The sequence below is a fragment of the Lissotriton vulgaris genome, chromosome 11 (assembly GCF_964263255.1).
Source record: "Lissotriton vulgaris chromosome 11, aLisVul1.2, whole genome shotgun sequence".
Lineage (NCBI taxonomy): Eukaryota > Metazoa > Chordata > Amphibia > Caudata > Salamandridae > Lissotriton > Lissotriton vulgaris.
The window spans coordinates 226,657,392-226,676,052 of NC_141699.1; positions in this window are offsets into that span (position 1 = coordinate 226,657,392).

The window sequence follows — 18,661 nt, forward strand, 5'->3', positions numbered from 1 at the left end:
GCTAGCGCCGAACACCTTCACTTCCAGATCCACACCGACCCCAAGACCACACTCAGAGGCACCCTCCTCTACAGGCCACCAGGACCCCGTGCACAATTCTGTGAAGACATCACTGACTTTATCACCCCACACGCCCTCCCCTCCGAGGACTACATTTGATTGGGAGACCTCAATTTTCACCTGGAAAAAAGCAACGACAGCAACACCACCACCCTTCTGGACAATCTCGCCAACCTCGGACTCAAACAACTTGTTAATACCCCCACTCACTATGCAGGTCACACACTCGACCCTATCTTCACCTCCAGCAAACATATCTCCTTCAGTCACACAACAGCTCTCCATTGGACGGACCACAGCTGCGTTCACTTTATCTACAAAAAGACCACAACCCACAACCACCCTCAACCTACTCTGCGAAGAAACTGGAACAAAATCACCATCGACCAGATCTCCTCATCGCTTCTTCAAAACCCCCCTGCCCACTCTTCGAACCCCAACCAAGCAGCCATTAACCTCACTCAATGGCTAACCAACAGCGCCGACAACCTAGCACCCCTGAAAAAACGTCAAATAAAACTAGGCAACAAAAACGCCCCCTGGTTCAACGATGATCTTAAGAAATCCAAGAAACTCTGTCGCTCCCTTGAGAAGGCATGGAAAAAAGACCCAAACACCAGCACCAGGGACGCCTTCAAAAACGCCACCCGCATACACCACCAACTGATCCGGACTGCCAAGAAAGCCGCATTCAAAGACCGACTAGACAACAATGCCCACAACAGCAAGGAATTATTCAACATCATCAAAAGAATTTACCAACCCCACTGCCAACTCCAACGACATCACTCCTTCTCAAGCCCTTTGCGACTCCCTAGCTTCGTTCTTCCACAACAAAATCGCAGACATCCACAACAGCTTCAACAACCAACCCGGAGACCAACCCACCCAACCTTCTGCCGTACCTTCACCCCCCTTGAACATCCTTAATGACTGGAACCCAATCTCCACTGAGGACACCATCCGCCTGATGAACTCCATCCACTCAGGATCCCCCACAGACCCATGCCCTCACCACATCTTCAACAAAGCAGATTCCATCATAGCACCACATCTCCGAGACGTCATCAACTGCTTTCTCAACTCCGCCACCTTCCCGGAAAGCTGGAAACACGCCGAACTCAGCACCCTTCTGAAAAAACCCACAGCGGACCCCACCGAACTCAAAAACTACCGCCCCATCTCGCTCCTTCCATTCCCGGCCAAAGTCATCGAGAAAGCTGTCAACAACCAGCTCGCCGTCTTCCTCGAAACCAACAAATCCCTCGACTCCTCACAGTCCGGCTTCCTAGCCAAACACAGCACTGAGACCGCACTCATCGCAGCAACAGACGACATTCGAACTCTACTGGACAATGGAGACACAGTCGCCCTCATCCTCCTCGACCTCTCCGCAGCCTTCGACACAGTCTGTCATAGCACCCTGTTACAACGCCTCAGAAACATCGGAATCCAAGGAAAAGCACTGGAATGGATCACCTCGTTCCTTGCCGGAAGAACCCAGAGAGTCCGCCTCCCACCATTCAAGTCAGAGGCCACTGAAGTCATTTGCGGCGTGCCACAAGGATCCTCACTCAGTCCCACCCTCTTCAACGTATACATGAGCCCCCTCGCGGCCATCGCATGCCAACACAACCTCAACATCATCTCCTACGCTGATGACACTCAACTGATCCTCTCACTCACCAAAGACCCTAACACCGCCAAAACCAACCTACATGAAGGAATGAAAAAAGTAGCCGAGTGGATGAAGCACAGCCGCCTGAAACTGAATTCTGACAAAACAGAAGTCCTTATCTTAGGTACCTCCCCCTCTGCCTGGGACGACTCTTGGTGGCCAGAGTCCCTTGGAAAAGCACCCATCCCGTCATTCTGGACTCCTCACTCTCGATGACCAGACAAGTCAACGCCGTTTCATCATCTTGCTTCAACATTCTTTGCATGCTCAAAAAAACATTTCGCTGGATCCCCACCGAAACTAGAAAAACGGTCACCCACGCACTGGTTACAAGCCGACTGGACTACGGAAACACCCTATATGCCGGTACCACCGCAAAACTTCAGAAAAAACTCCAACGCATCCAGAACGCTTCAGCCAGACTCATACTAGACATCCCACGTAATGACCACATTTCTGGTCACCTGAAAAACCTCCACTGGCTCCCCGTCAATAAGAGGATAACATTCCGCCTCCTAACCCACGCACACTAAGCACTTTACGAACTTGGACCCGAATGCCTCAACACACGACTCTCCTTCTACACCCCCTCCCGCCAGCTACGCTCCTCCAACCAAGCCCTTGCTGCTATACCTCGCATCAACAAAACCACCATGGGAGGAAGATCCTTCTCCTACCTGGCGGCTAAAACCTGGAACTCACTTCCCATTCACCTTCGCTTCACTCAGAACCACCTAGCATTCAGAAAGCAACTTAAAACCTGGATATTCGACAAGTAATTCCCCACCCTTCTCCAAGCGCCTTGAGACCCTCTGGGTATGTAGCGCGCTATATAAATTGAATTGAATTGAATTGAATTGAATATTTACTCCTAAGGGGCAATCTTCTTCTGGATTGTGTGCAGGTCCTGTTTCAAAGCTATTAACAGTAGACCAATTGCACTCCCCTGGTGAGATGGCCAATTCTGCTAATCCTCGTAATGCCTCTTTACAATCCACTATCAGTAAGGCTTTGTCGCTCTCTTCAACATCCAAAAGGTTAAAGCAGGATCCTCCTTCAACTGAGAATTCCGTACCCCCTATTTCTTTAGAACTATTGTTGGAGGAAATCTGTGCACTGCGTACTTTTGTTGAGGAGACGAATAACAGGATACAACAGCTGGATGACAAATGGACATCAATGGAGAGTTGTGTTGCTATGGTAGAACAGCAGGTTGTGGATTTGCGTGACAAAGTTAACAAAATTCACTCTTTGGAAAAGGAAGTGCTCCGGCTCCACCAGCACACAAAGGATTTTGAGGACAGGAATAGGTGGAATAATCTTCACATGTATGGCCTTCCTGAAGCTCTGGAGGGAGAGGATCATGTCTCCTTTTTTACCTCCTTCCTGCCAAACTGTTACATATGCCTTCCTCAACCTTGCTTAATATTCATAGGGCTCATAGGCTTTGGCCTCGTCCTTCATTGTCTGCATCTTCTACCAAACCCAGAGAAGTCATTATCCTTTTTTTTAAGTTTACTGACTTACTGGTAGTTCGTTCTGCAGCTAAAGCTGAACATCAAATCACTTGGCATGGTCAAATAATTTTTCTATCTCAAGATGTTTCCAATGTCACTGAAGCCAGAAGGAAATAATTTCTTATTCTGCAAGCTCCTTTACCTTCTCTTGGTGCCAGATATGTTTTTTTTCATCCTTGCATCTTTAAAGTGACCTTCTGGAATACTACTACAACATTTGAGGATCCAGAAGATCTTAAGAAGTTTATACAAATGCATACTTTGGTTTCTATGGATATTGTTGGACCTTCTAATGGTTGATTTTCTTTTTTCTTATTCTTTGTTTTCCTTGTTAGGGTTTTCGGATGGTTTAAATTGGTGTTTTTGCAATCTTTAGCATATTTAATTTGTATTCTTTAGAAGCGCTCAATATGTTATAATATGTGTTTTAAGATGTTCTTTTTACCTTCTTGCAGATTCATCTTATGTATTTAGTTAGTGCGGGTCATCCTCTTGAGTGTTTATGGTCCTGGTGTGTCTGGATTCCTCCCCTTCTGGCCGTGTCATTGTCTCATGTGTCGTCACCACCCCATTTCTTTTCTTTTATTACTCATTAGGGTATGTTTTTTCAGTCGTCCTTTTTGGATCTGTACTGTTCTTCTTGTTTTCCATTTTTCTTTTTTGACGTTCCCTTATTCACTGTTTGTTATTCTTCTCCTTTTCCTACTCTTTTATTAACTTTTTTTGTGATTTTTGACCTTTTCAGGTCTTTTCTTTTTCATGTTAATGTTCTCGAGCTATTTATCTGTTATTTACTAATGATAATTACATATAATATCATGGAATATTAAAGGATCTAATGATTCTGTTAAATGACAGAGGACATTGTCCCATTTGGGTAAATCTTATCCTGACCTAGTTCTCCTGCAAGGAACCCCTCTTAATGAGTTGGAAGCTTTAATATTCAAACAAAGATGGGTGGAGAATGTGTTTGTTTCCCCATCATTGAATAAAAATAATTGTGTTGAAAATTGTGCAGGTATTCACTCTATTTTACTTTTATTTCTCAGGAAACAGATGATAGTGGTAGATGAATTGTTGTTAATTGTCTTATTGATAATGTCCCCCTGACGGTGTTAAATGTGTATGCAGCTATGATTTCTGATCACACCTTTTGGCCCTCTTCTGATAGGAAATGTACACAATACCATGACTCATATTTTAACTTGCATGGCGACTGCAACCAAATTATGGGTCCTTTTTTGGATAGATGTTCTTCGACCCAATTTTTGTCCCAAAAAATGCATAAACAATTTCATTGGCCATGGCTAAAGGTACTTTGGTAGATTTTTGGAGGCTCTTTAATCCTACTGTACGAGATTACTCTTATTACTCATCCTCTCATGGTACACTTTCACATTAAAACCATATTTTTATAAATCTCTTTCACAACATATCACACATTCATATATTTCTCCAATTATACTTTCTGATCAAACTATGGTTATTACTGACTTGAATGTGGTATCTCCTTGTCCCTCTTCATTTAGATGGAAGTTCAATAATTCCCTCTTATGGGATGCTCAATTCTCTACGCCTTTTGTCTCCTTTACTTCTGAATTCTTTACATTTAATGACAACACTTCTATTTCTCCTTCTTTGTTATGGGATGCATTTAAAGCGTCTTCACATGAGTTTGTTTTAAGTTATATCTCTAGGACTAAAAGAAGTCGTACTAAGGAACATACTGCCCTGCTCTCTTCAATAAAATCTTTGGAACAGAAGTATCTTTCTTCTAATTTGCCATCAGACCTTTATAATTTACTTCAAGAAAAACTAAAAATGAATTCCATTTCTACTAATGAAGCAAACTGTATTCTTCTTAGGAAAACTGCACGTTATTATGGTGGGAAGAATAAAGCAAGTAAACTGTTAGCAAGTACACAGTGAGCAGCGTTAAGTGACAGCGCCATCAGTCTTCCTTTTATGGACCGAAGCAGGAATGTTAGGGGCAGACACAGGAGCATATATGCGGGGAATCTAGGGATATTAATATCAAATGCCCGCTCAGCCTCGTAATATCCACTCCCAATCTCTAGTGAGTTTCTGGCAGTGTCATTGTAGATGAAGTAGTGTACCGGGGCTGCCATAGTCTCTCCAACACAGACCTTCGCATTGGGGGGTTCCATTTCTGCATTTGGGCTGAAGTATAGTACCAATAGGAAATGATTTTATAAGAAGTCTCTGTGTGCCCCATGGTGTATGCCGTATGATGTGTTTGATAGTAGATGTCACTCCATTCCTTTTCCGACAAAGTACACCCCAGCTGCTCCTCCCACCGGACCTGGCGATTTACCTTTATGCAACTGCTGTGAAAGAGGAGAATACATTTCTGAAATTATACCTTTATCATCTTTCTTGAGGAACAACCATTTCTCAAAAGGGGACATAGGTCAGCCTGCCTGGGGTGTTGTAGTCGCGCTAAGCAACCAGTGTAAAATCTGCGTGTGGAGATATTGGTCCCGATCTAGCAAGTCATAATTCTCTCGAAGTTGGGCTAAGGGGAATGGGAAATTGTGGTCCAAGAGGCATCCGAGCCATTTACACCCTCCTTCCGTCCAATGCCTATGTGCTCCCTTAGCCATACCAGGAGGAAAGTTCGGGTTCAAGAATATGGAGGCCATGGGAGAGGGGAAGGTAGTGAGGCTAGCGGAGATTGCTACCCTGCCCCAGACCCGGAATGTCGAGCGGGTGACAGGGGAGGAATACAGCCCCCAGGCTCTAGAAGACTTAGGTAGCCACATTTCTCTCCATATGTGTCTTCCCACCACAGTCTGGTCCATGAAGACCCAATTCTTCTCCATGAGTGGTCGATTCCACTCTACTAAAAAGCACATCTGAGCGGCCTGAAAGTATTAAGTCACATTGGGGATTGTGTGCCACCGTCTCATTTTGATTGCTGCAGGAGGTGTTTCTGCAACCTCAGCTTAATGGTCCCCCAAATAAAGCGATCGATCTCTCTCTGAAGCTTATGGAGTGTGAACTGAGGTGGTTTTAGCAGCAGTGATTGAAAAATGTATACAATTCTAGGGAGGATGTTAATTTTTACCACAGCGAACTTGCCGAACCACGACAATGGGAGATGCTGCCAATGGAGCAAGTCCTTGCGAACAAGGTCATATAACTTGGAGTAGTTCGTATCGGCTGTTTTTGTCAAGTCCCTACTGAGCACCAAGCCGAGGTACTGGAGGTCTTTCTCGACCCAATCAAAGTCAAACTGGGAGCGTAGAGCCCTCTTCGTTTATATGCTGAAGGTCAGGCTCAGAATTTAAGATTTTTGTAAGTTAAACCGGAGGCCTGAAAATGGGCCAAGTGTTTGGGGATCCGCAATACGGCCGGAAGAGAGGCAAACGGATGGGTAATAGAGAAGATGACATCATCAGCGTATAAGCTAATCAGATGCTGCTCAGCCCCAAAAGGAATACCCGTAGTCTTAGGGTTATTGCAAAGTGATTGGGCAAAGAGCTCCATGTATATGGCGAACAATAGGGGTGAGAGAGGGCACCAATGTCTCGTACCCCGACCTATAGGAAAATCAGTAGATCTGACCCTGTTTACTCTAACCGGGGCACAGGGCGAGCTATAAATGCTCACAATCCGGTTCTGATAGCGCTCTCCCATGCCAAAGCGTTTAAGAGTTGCAAACAGGTAGGGCCAATGCACTCTGTCAAAAGCTTTCTCCGCATCCACAGCGAGGAGCAATGCCTCCTCGCGGGAGCGTTGGATTTTATCCATCAGGTGGCCAAGGCGCTTGGTATTATCCCGGCACTGACGGCTTGGGATAAATCCCGCTTGATCTGGGACTATCAGGCCCTGCATCAGGGGATTTAGCTGCTGAGCTACAACACTGGTGAACAACTTGGCGTCAATATTCAATAGGGAGATTGGGTGATACAAACCACAGAGTTCAGGATATTTCCTGGGTTTGGGTATGACTGTGATCAGGGCCTGGATCATTGTCTCAGTAAGCGTGCCCGTCTCAGCGAAAGAGTTGAAGAGCCAGGCGAGTATGGGAGCTCGCTCCTGACAGAAGGTCTTATAGAAGGCAGCACTGAACCCGTCTGGGCTGGGCGCCTTAAGGGATTTCAGACGTGCAATCGCCGAGATAACTTCCTCCAATCGGATAGGCTCGTCCAGGGCAGCACCGTCGTCAGCTGGTAAAGGGGTAACCGCTACTGTATCTAGGTAGGCCAGCAGGTCATTAGCGAGGGAAGCATTGTGTGCGTACAGGACCTAATAATAAACCCGAAAGCTATATGCGATGTCAGTAGCCTCAGTGGCTTTCTCTCCTGCCGGGCCGCATATCATTTTAACCGATTTTAATTAATCAACAAATAAATAAACTTCCAAATGTTGTTTACTGTGTAGGCAGTGCGCTAAAATGTGGCCCCCCTATTGGTACCAACATAATATTTATGCTTCAGATGTACTATTGTGTGCTCAGCCCTATACAAATCCAGACGCTTAAGATGAAGACGATCTTTTTCCAGCTGTCTCCAGATTGGCGGGGCACCAGAGCATTTATGGATAGCCCCCAGTTCTCCTACTTTTAGTTCCAGCTCTCTTATCCTTCCTCAATTTATTGTCATACGCAGCCCTGCCAATCAGAGCTCCCTGGGCTACTAGCTTCAGCACTTCCCACACCGAGGATAAAGTGGTGGAACCGTCATCATTCAGAGAAAGGTAGTCATGTACGGTATTCCTAATAGCAGTCGAGTCGTGGTTGCTGGAGACAACAACATAGTATCTCCGAGGCGCCACTGCGGAGCCCTATTGCAGGTAGAGGAGGTGTATAGCGATAATGTAATGAGTGTGTGGTCGGAGAGCGAGCAAGCCTCAATAGTAGAGGATCGAACACGCTTCCAGGCAGAGGCTAGTAAATGATCTAAATTGGCATAGGTCTTATGGGCCACAGAGAAGTAAGTGTAATCCCGTTCCCCAGGGTGCTAAGCTCGCCACACATCCGCAGACCACATTCTTCCAACCATTCAGGCCACCGTCAGACAGTGCGCCCACTCCAGTCATCCTCTAACCAGATTGGTCCAACTCCTCATCCATTACCACATTCAGATCTCCTTCCACCACAACAGCCGCGTCAGGGGAGTGAAGTACTTTAGCTAAAGCATCCAAGAGGAAGGCTACCTGATGTTCATTGGGGGAGTAGATTGAGGTCTTTGTCAAAAGGAAAGTGCCTATTCGCACCCTAAGGGCCAGAAAAATTGCTTTCACCTTGGTGTGATTGTGGAGGCCCCGTACGTTCAAGCTAACAATCTTAATTTCAACTGTCAGCTAAACAATTTCTAGAAAAGCCGAGAGTCAGACAATCTGATCGCAATAGGACGAACTAGAAAGTGCAAAAACCCCAGCTCGCTGGAGGGGAACCCCAAACAACACAATCGCAGCCCCAAACATTACAAAAAAGTAAACAAATAAATGAAGTAACAAAGAGAGTTCAAAGTCCATTGATGACAGGAAGTCCACACGCGTGGAGGCAGCCAAAAAGGCAAGAGGTAGTCACCAGTATTGAGAGTTAGCCATCCCCGTCCCCACCGGGCCATCGCTGCGGAGATCCCAATCGCTCAGGAATCTTTATCTAGGGGGGTTTGCACTATCACCCTCTATGCCCAAGAGTGAGCGGATCACCGCTGATCTTTCTTTGATGATGGTAGCTGGATCAGGGCACTTACATTCCAGCCTGAATACCAGCCCTGGGCCTACAGTGGTTGCCATATGTGCATCCTACTCCAGCGGGGGAGCTCTGCAATGCTAGATCTTTCAGGTTGAGGGAGCGGAGCTGGTGACGTTTGCCCTCAGATCGAAAAATGAGGCAAAATGGGTGGCCCAAGAATAAGCTATTCCAGTGGATCGCAGGTGAATGGTCACAGGTCAAAAGTCTCTCCTCTTCTGAAGTGTACAATCCGCCAAGTTCTGGTGGAGCGGAACGTGCTACTTTCAAGATGGCTTCCTTCACCTTAAAGTCCTGGCCGCAAACTAAAATATCTGCAGGAGGGCGATTGGGCTGGTGAGGGGGGCCCACCCAGTGACAGCAATCCAACTTGATTGTATCTTCCCCTGGGGAGCACATCACTGTGTTGAACAGGGCCTGTACACAACCTTCTAGATCAGCTCCCTCTGCGCCAGTAGGGACCGCTCGATTACGGATGTTGTTCCGCCGTGACCTATTCTCTAGGTCCTCTGCATGCGATTGGAGGTCAATTTGTTGGTTTTGCAGACATATCACTTCTTATTGGAGCATCATAAATTCCTCTTCCCTAGTCACTGAACTGTCATCCAGCGCCGCCACCCTTTCTCTGACTGCATCAACATCACGTCTGGGTTATCTCAGATCAGGCTGCAGATCCGTCTTCACCATCAGGATATCTTTGCGAAGAGAAGTAAACAAGGACTCCAAGAATTCACGGGTCCCCGCTGCTCCTGCGCCGTCGCCACCTCCCGGACTGCTCTGAGCCTTGCTGGTCCCGGGAACTCTTCAGCAGCAGGTCGCGCACAGAGCGCTCCTTTTTCGCCTTGGCCGTAGCCATGATCCAGTGCCGGCCAGACAAGTGCCAATCTGGTTTAAGGAACAGCAAGGAAAGTGGCCCTGCACAAGAATTCGTGGCACAGCGGGCAGCTTTGTGGCAAAATGCGTCGGGCCACTATGATTGGCGGAGATTTATAGACCTCAACACATGGTGCAGCTCCTAGCACTGACAGGAATAGTGCAGCAATATTGGCCCGGGGTCTCAGAAAGCAAAGTAGTAGGACACTAGTGGCCGGTATCCCAAAGTATTGAGTCCACGATTTCAAGGTAACGGTGGTGGTGCTCCGGCCTCAGACTGCAATGGGGCAACACGAAGCAGGTAGGGGTAGTAGAATTTCCTGGACCCGCCGCCTAGGTCCGAGCCTCACCCCATTCTCCCACTCCTAGCAAGCAGACGTGCCCACAGTAGCATAAAGTCCACTGCTTTCAGGCTCCTGGACCCCCTCTCATGCTCTCGGTCACAGGCAGTGTGCCCAGGGAGGCAGGCGTAGACAGACGCCCCACCAGAGCCACCTCTGTAGAGGTCTAAGTCGCAGCCAAGAGGGGCCTGCTGCAATGCGCTTCTCTGTTGATCTCCACGGCCCCTCAGATGTATCCCTTCACTAAGTGGATCGGTCCTCCAGGAGGCGGCCCCTCAGCGTGAGCCTACCTTGGGGGTATATAGTTGGACCAGCCTCGACCCGGTACTGCTGCTGGCCTCAGTTCAACTTACGTCGAGGCCCTGGATCTCCACCGCCACGCGCGCAGATCAATGTCTCTGTCAGGAGCCGCCGGGCGACAGTGATGACTCTATATCACCTGGGCAGTGTGGGCATGATCAGGGGAAAAGGCTCTCTCGGGCGCAGGAGCAGGCCCCTGAGCCCGCTGATGAAGCTTGGCCCATGTAGTGGAAGGCCAACAGTGTTGGCGTTCACTCCGACTTTTGAGCAAGCTAGTGCCTCCAAAGCACCCCACCAAGGCAGCCCCCTCATGTCACAACAGCGGACCTGCACCTCCAGGACGGTGTCGGTAGAAACAGGGCATGAGCTCTACCGGGTCATTGGCACCTGGCTCTGGGTCCTCTAGTGGTGCTTGTCCTGTTTGCACCTCAAGATGGCGGCCAGTGAAAGACTCTGGCTCCGAACCTCCCCCCGAAGGAAAGCCCCATGTCACTGCGGCGGACACCTCTTCCTTGCGCTCGACAGTCCACACTGCCGTGGAGCCTCCAGTGCCCTGAGAAGGGGGATATGGGCGCTATGCAAAGGCTATCAGGCCCGGCGGAGATGGAGCTCGTGCAGAGAGCATCCGATCACTCCACTATCATGGCCTTTGAGGATTACCGGCGTACATGTAGCATTCTTTTAGCATCCATATACAATCGATTGCAAGACTTAAAAAACTATTAAAAAAAGAAAAGATAGCAAAATAATAACCTCCTCTAACATGGGTGAAATTGTATCTCTATAGCTTCTACATGAATCTCTGTAGCTATTTGACTCACTGTGTTTTCAGGGAGATGTTTCTGTAGCTGGCACATCCACGGGCGATAAAAACCAGGAGCTCCAACTCCATAATGAAGTCTAATCCTATTTTCCATTGTGAGACCCGGGGAGAAGTATCGACATTCCACTGCCTGGCAATATCCCGCTTAGTGACTGTAAGATCTAAAAATAGGAGGTGCCTTTTGTATCTGTTGCCCCCTATGCCATCTTTACTATGTAAGAGTGTTGAATTTGGAGATCACGGATGGGAAAGGAAGATGGCGGTATGAAGCCGCTTCTGCGCTGATGCTTTCCCTTCCTCCTCCGCTAGTGCCTCCATGACCCTCCATCTATGTTCCCACATACATTTATAGCTCCCTACAGATCATTCGCAGCCTGCCTTGCTCAACTACTTACTGCCAGCTCAGAGCCCCCGTTCAGTCTTTACCTTGGTGCATCCGTGTCGGACACCCCGCTTGCTGAGGCTGTGGATTGGCGGGGGTCGTGCAGCCGTGAAAGGCCTCCCCTGGGGCCCGCCTTTGATGCAGCTGCTTCACTGCCTGATTGCCCGCTGACATCTATCCACCAGCTAAAGGCTGTAGAGCAGCGTGAACCGAGAGGCTGTGGAACGCCTCCTCCGAAGTCTCCTTTGAATCCGCTGGCTTCACTGGTCGCGATGTCTGCCTGCTGATGCTGCGAAGCTGCTTCGCTGCCTGCCCACCTGGACTCACTACTCATTGCCATTGCCTTTGATGAAGCCGCTTCACTGCCTACCTGCCAGCTGAGGGCCATGGAAATTGTGAGGCTGTGGGACGCCTCCCCCGAGGTATGCTTTGATCTTGCCGGTTTTGTTTTGCTTTGCTTCCTGTCTGCCTGCTGGTGCCGTGAAGCCGCTGGACTAACAAAGCTGGTAAGACATGAAACGTCTCTCTCAAGGTCTCTCTTATGGTACGTCTTACACATTGGCCGATCCACAGCTTCACCTTTCAGACGCTGTGTGAAGAGAACGCCTTGGTGGGGTCCAAAGTTCTACCCCAGCTCCACTCCAACTTTGCTCTTGCTGGGCTTAGGTCCACTCTCTGTCTCAGCACATCCTTATTTGACGCCCGCTGTCCACTCTCCACCGTAAGACCAGCGAGTGTGCCGCATTTCACATATAAATTAAAGGGTTTTTCAAAGCCGCCCTGCTGGGTGTTTTTTTTTGGTTGGACCTGCTCCAGCTCTGTCACACTCCGCAATCTCTTCCAACTGCTCCTGAAACCTTCTTTGCTCCTGCTACTTTGTTAGAGAAAGCATTAGATCAAGAAATGGGCCCGCCACGCCACGCAAAAACAAGGCATAACAAAATTTCGACACTGGCACATGCAAGTGAAACACTTCACGTTGGGGGTAAAGACAAGGACAAGGAGAAGGAGAAGACTACTGGGACCACCGGGAATAACGGGGTAAGCCGCACCGCTCCCTCAACATCAGGAGAGCCACAGCTTACTGCACATACTTTAAAGACAGCCGTCGATAGCAGTAGTGTGCTTAAAACGGAGGCTCGGTCTTGGTCTGGGTCACAACTGGGGAAATCTAGCTTGAACTTGCTGCACTCTGGGCGCGCAACTGAAATTCTTCATACTTGCGGCTCTGAAAACTCCATTCCAGGTTTTGTAATGGTCGAGGTGCTAAACACTGCATTGCAGGGAGGCAGGAGCTGTTTATATCTACATCCGATAGTAGCAGTAGCCTACTCAGTAGGGCATCTCCTACAAGTGCTCTATTCTCTGCTGTTATTGTCGCCATAAGTTCTCTCTCAACTGTTCAGACAGACGGAGCAGATGTAGTTGGACCGGCCAGTCTGGATAACGGTACTGAACAGGACGACATGGTCGAGACTGATTGTGCCACAGATACAGTAGTAGCTACAGGCAAAGATGCAGGACAAGGCGGTGTTGTCAGCCCGGGCGCATAGGGTCCTATTAAACACAGAGAGGTCCCTAGTGAACCAATCGGCAATATCCCAGCCACAGCCCAAAATTCAACGGCTCAGATGCCAACAGAGCTAGATATAGAGTAACACCACTCAGCCTAAGGTTCCATGAACAGTGCGCAGAATGGATGCAATACCCCCAACGGGGCGAAGGCCCTGAAAACAAAAAATGTTACCACTCCTAATGGGGCGACTAAAGGAAGCACTGACTAACGCTGCCAAGGCTGGGACTAGGTAATCCTACGTTATCGGGTGTCATCTAAAGGGGAGGTGAAAACTATTATTTCAAGGCTCTCAAATGTTAATCATTCTGCGGCCTTCCTGACTGAAACTTCTGAAGGAGATCGAGTAGACCCCGGGGGCAACGGGGGTAGTCGGAGGCAAGCATCAGTGGCTCCGTTGGAGAAGACTGATTGTCCACCCATTAGTACCTCATCAACATCTTCAGTCTTCTCCCCTGTTCCCAGCCCCGTTATATCACCTCCAAGTCTATCAGAAGCGGGTATCAAGAGCCAGAACATCATGGGAGAAAATGCTCCTTTTTCTAGCATTTTGTTGGCACTGAACACTCAGAGAGCAGAAGCCCAAGAATATTACCAGAAGGCTAAAATCGATAGCTCTGAAATTAAGCAAGCATTGGCGGTGGTCACATCCAAAGTCAGCCAACTTTCCACTGAAGTCGCCGACCTACAACAACGAGTGGTGGCTGTGGAAGATGCCAATACCTTGACAGTTAATCTTGTTATATCACAGGACTCTCAATTGTCGGGAAGGCAGTCCAGGATTGAAGATCTGGAAAATTGCCAGTTACATCAGAACCTGCGAATTTTTGGACTTCCAGAGGGCGGGGAAGGCAGCAATCAGCGTGCTTTTATTGTTAGTCTTTTACAAAAAGCCTTTCCTGACCTACCAGACTGGGATATGGATACTGAAGTCCAAAGAGCACATAGAATACCACTGTCAATCCCAGCCTCCCAGGGTAACCAATCCAAATCCAACTTTGCACGAAGGATTCTGGTGTTCCTGGGTAATTTTCTATTATGCCAAGCAATATACTTAAAGGCGCGTCACGCAGCTCCAGTCATGGTAGATACAATTTCTATTTTTGCGTGCTCTGATTTATGCAAGGCGATCACGGGCAGGCGCTGGAAGCTTCGCCAATTTATGGATCCCTTCAAAACTGTCTGTTCGCAGGTGTTCTTACAAGAGCCTGCACGTCTGAAAGTAACAAAGGATGGCAGACAAATTTTTTTTTAACGGGCAGGATGCTAAACAAGGTCTGTTTAAATGGCAATCAGTCAGCAAGTAACAAATTATAGTCTTAATCCTATCGTAATAGCTATAAGAGAGGTTGATCCCGTGAAAAGAGACTTCTATTTTTTACACTATAATGGACACTTCCAAGGGACTTCCTCTCTTTATTTTTCTCATTTTTTTCTTTGATAAACACGTTTGTTTTTTATAGGCACAAGGTTAAGTGGAGCGATTGGGTTATGGTGTCGGAGATAGTGGGGTCACTGGGGACCAGGGGGGCTTTGAGAGGGCGTCTTCACAATGCTGTCATTATGGGACAGCAGGGAAAAAGGCGATTCCTTTTTCTAGTGACTGGGAGGGGGGCGGGTGTATGGTCGGGTAGGGATGGTTCTTCTGGGAGGGGCGGAAAGCCACAGCTTAGACAGTTTGAACATTTTCATCTGCTCAGAGCTGCAGTCAGAGGAGTATGTTCTTGTGGGTACTGATAACTCGATTCAGTTTCTAAATAATTTTCAATACAGGAAGTCAAGTGTATGTGTTGGAATGTAGCAGGATTAAATCAGGCTGGGAAACAACGGTTAGTAATGGAAGAGCTACACACTTTTAAGCCTCATATACTAAGGTTGGCAGAGACACATATTGCTTATAAAGACAGAGCACTTTTCAAGCACTTCGGATACGATCTTATGGTGTGCACATCACAAAATGTTTCTATTCGCGGGGTGGCTCTGTGCCAGGTTACTGTTATGCGATCATTAGCAGATACTAAGGAGAGGTGGGCAATTTGCTAGAGTGGTCTGGCGAAAAGATAGTGATGGGCAACTTTAATTGCATACTGGACAGGAAGATTGACAAAGCCAATACTTCCGTCCATCCTAGAATATGTAAAACTGGAACTGCTATATGCGAGCTCCTCCATTTGCATCAGTTGGAAGATTCCTGGAGGAGGTTATTCCCCAGCGTCCCAGGTTACACTTTTTTTCCTTCTCCTCAAAAACACTATTCTTGAATCAATATGATTCTCCCTAAATATTCCATCTTGGAAAACGCACTGGTGGTAGTATGTCCCAAAATCACTTCTGATCATAACCCGGTTACGCTAATAGCGCAGTTATAGCCAGACACACAAGCACCAATTAGGGATTTTACTTTTCCCAGACATCACCTTAGTAATTGTATTACGTGGAGGTGATGCATAAGGCACTTGGGGATTATATTGACTCCAATTTGGTCTCAGCATCAATCGCAACTGTTTGGGACTGTTTAAAGGCCTGTGTCCGAGGAGTCACCTTACAATATATTATAAAGCAAAACAGGCTGGGCCTTCGTCAGTGGGGCCAGGAGCAAAAAATCTGCCTGGATCTGGAGCATCAGCGTGCTAGGGCTAGTGCCACAAAGAATGTGGCTGAACATTCGATATACCAACAGGTCGTAGACTCACAGGCTAAGCTTAAAAGACGACAAAAAGATAAAGTTGCTAATAGCTATCATAAACTCAAGACTAAACAATATGAGTACGGCGAAAGAGTTGGCTGGTTATTAGCTAATCAAATAGAGGATCAAACGGCTGAAACCTACATAAAAACGATTAAAGGGGTGGACAGCTTGATATATACTAGGTCCGCTGATATAGGCGAACAATTTGGGCTGTTTTACGCTAATCTATACAGCAGCCCAGGTAGTCCGGACGAGCAGGTTGCCTTGGATTATTTGCAGGAATGTCAGATGTCAGTCTTGAGTCTGATGTTATCTGAGTCATTGGATAAAGACATCGATGCAATCGAAGCGGAGGAAGCTATAAATGCCTTTCTAGCTGGCAAAGCAGTTGGCGAGGATAAGAACCCATTGGATTTTTTTAAATCTTTAAAGATATACTGATTCCCATTTTTCTTAAGGTATGTAACTCCATTATACAGGGAGAAGCGGTTTCTCCTTCTTGGAACGCATCAAACATTGTTGTTTTTCCCAAAAAGGGGATGCCCATTGACGATATGAGTTCATATCGACCAATAGCGTTGATTAACGCCGACGCTAAGCTTTTTTCCAAAATTATTGCGGTCCGTCTGGCTCCGGTAATTTAAACAGCAGTTTCAGAGCAGCACCACGACTTTGTCCCCCGAAGAGGCACTGCTGCCCACATTAACACTGCAATAGCCGCATTTGACAACTCTGGTCAGATAGGCCAACGGATGGGGATGCTGATGCTAGACGCCGAGAAGGCCTTTGATCATGTAACATAGGAAGTACTATAGATATCTATGTCCCAAATGGGCTTTGGTCAAAGGCTTATCTTGGCAGTACAGAACTTATATAATCATCCAACAGCTACAATCAAACTCAATGGGCTTTCCTCTTTTTCTATTTCAGTTCAAAGGTTTTTTTTTGGCTAACCCTATTAAAACCATGGCCGCTATCACGTATGAAGCACAGGGATTCGATTCCTTTTCTGGCTATAGGCAAAATGTGCATAAAACACAGACAATATAACATTTTCAGTTAGATGCTCCCCCAGTAATTCTCGGGGTTAAGAGTACGGCTTCTTATCTTGGGGTATGTCTCTGCAGCATAGTCAAGGAAATTATCCCACTAAACTGCGATCTACTGCTGAAGAAAGTGGCGGTGAAGCTGCAAAGCTGGCACCAGCTACCTCTCAGCATTTACGGGAGATGCAACGTGGTTAAAATGAATATTTGACCAACGTTTCTATATTTGTTTCGTACAATTCCATTAAAAGTACCATCTTCTTTTTTTAAACCTCTAGAAAGTGTCATGGCCAGCTTTATCTGGGGATACCGATGTGCTAGAAGAGCTATTCGATATCAAAAACTGTCATATATGCAGGGCGGATTTAACCTCCCTGATTTTAAGTTATACATCTGGCCAGCATTTACTGGGTGTATACAGAACCTACTTAGAGGAACTGATACAAATCCCAGTTGGTTTTTATATCAGCTGGCTTGTGGACCAAATACTGGGTTTCTACTATATTGAACATCTGACCACAATTATTTTAAATGGGTTCGATTTAAGGTAAACAGGGATATTACCAAAATATGTCGCGAAATCTGCAAGACTTATACAATACCAGATATACACTATTACACAGTACCATGGGGGAATCCTTCGTTTCCTAGCATATTTCATGGCAAGATCGGGAAAGAATAGCAACTTAAAGGTATAACGCGGATCGGTCAGCTATATGAGAATCAGGGTTTTCGAACTTTCTCATCCTTAAAAGAAGAATTTGATCTCTCACAAACTTACTTTTTTGAATACCTACAAGTTACGAACTTTTTTTATCGTGGTATTGGATTATCAGAGCTGTCTAATCCATCTGAGATCCTGACTACACTTGTCGGTATTAGAGGGCGAGGAACTATTGGCAAAATATATCAAAAATTAATTGGGGTGGTGAGTGACGATGGTGTACAAATCGCAGCAAAGCTAAGTCGGATTTTATGCTTCGATATTTCAAAGGAGGAAATACAAGAATCTCTTCAAACTATTGATGTAGCCATAACATCTGTTAAGCTAATACTACAACAGCATAGAATTATTGTTATGCTCTATTAAACCCCTGAGCGAATTTCTAAATGGGCTAACAACTTAACTACTGCTAAAACAAACTGCCCCAAATGTCAGGAATACGCTGCAGACTTACACCATATGTTCTCCCCGTGCCCCAGGCTGAAGGATATCTGGTCTAATATCGCTCTGACTTTAGCAACCTGGGTTGGTTATGAAAGTCCGGTTTCGGGGAAAGAGCTGCTGTTGGGGCTTTTTTCAGAGTCTGGGTGTCTCCCGAAACCTTAAGCCTCTATTATTGCTTCTTGTGCTTGTCTGTGTATTGCCCGCTCTTGGATTCACACCATCCCTCCTAGCATTAATTAATTCTGGTGTCTGATAAGGGAGATCCTCGAAATGGAAACAGCATTAGCTAAAGCTAGAGGCCCTTGACCCTTGTTGGATGGGTTTTTATATAGCGCAATATCACCTCCAGGTCTCAAAGCGCTTTGCATTGGGAACCCGTCCTGGTTTTTCCCTGTGAGATAGCCCCTACTTGGTATCCCCAAGGTGAAAGCCAGGCATCCCGCCGCGGGGGGCCGTTGTGGAGATTAAGCAAGCTATTGCCCAGAG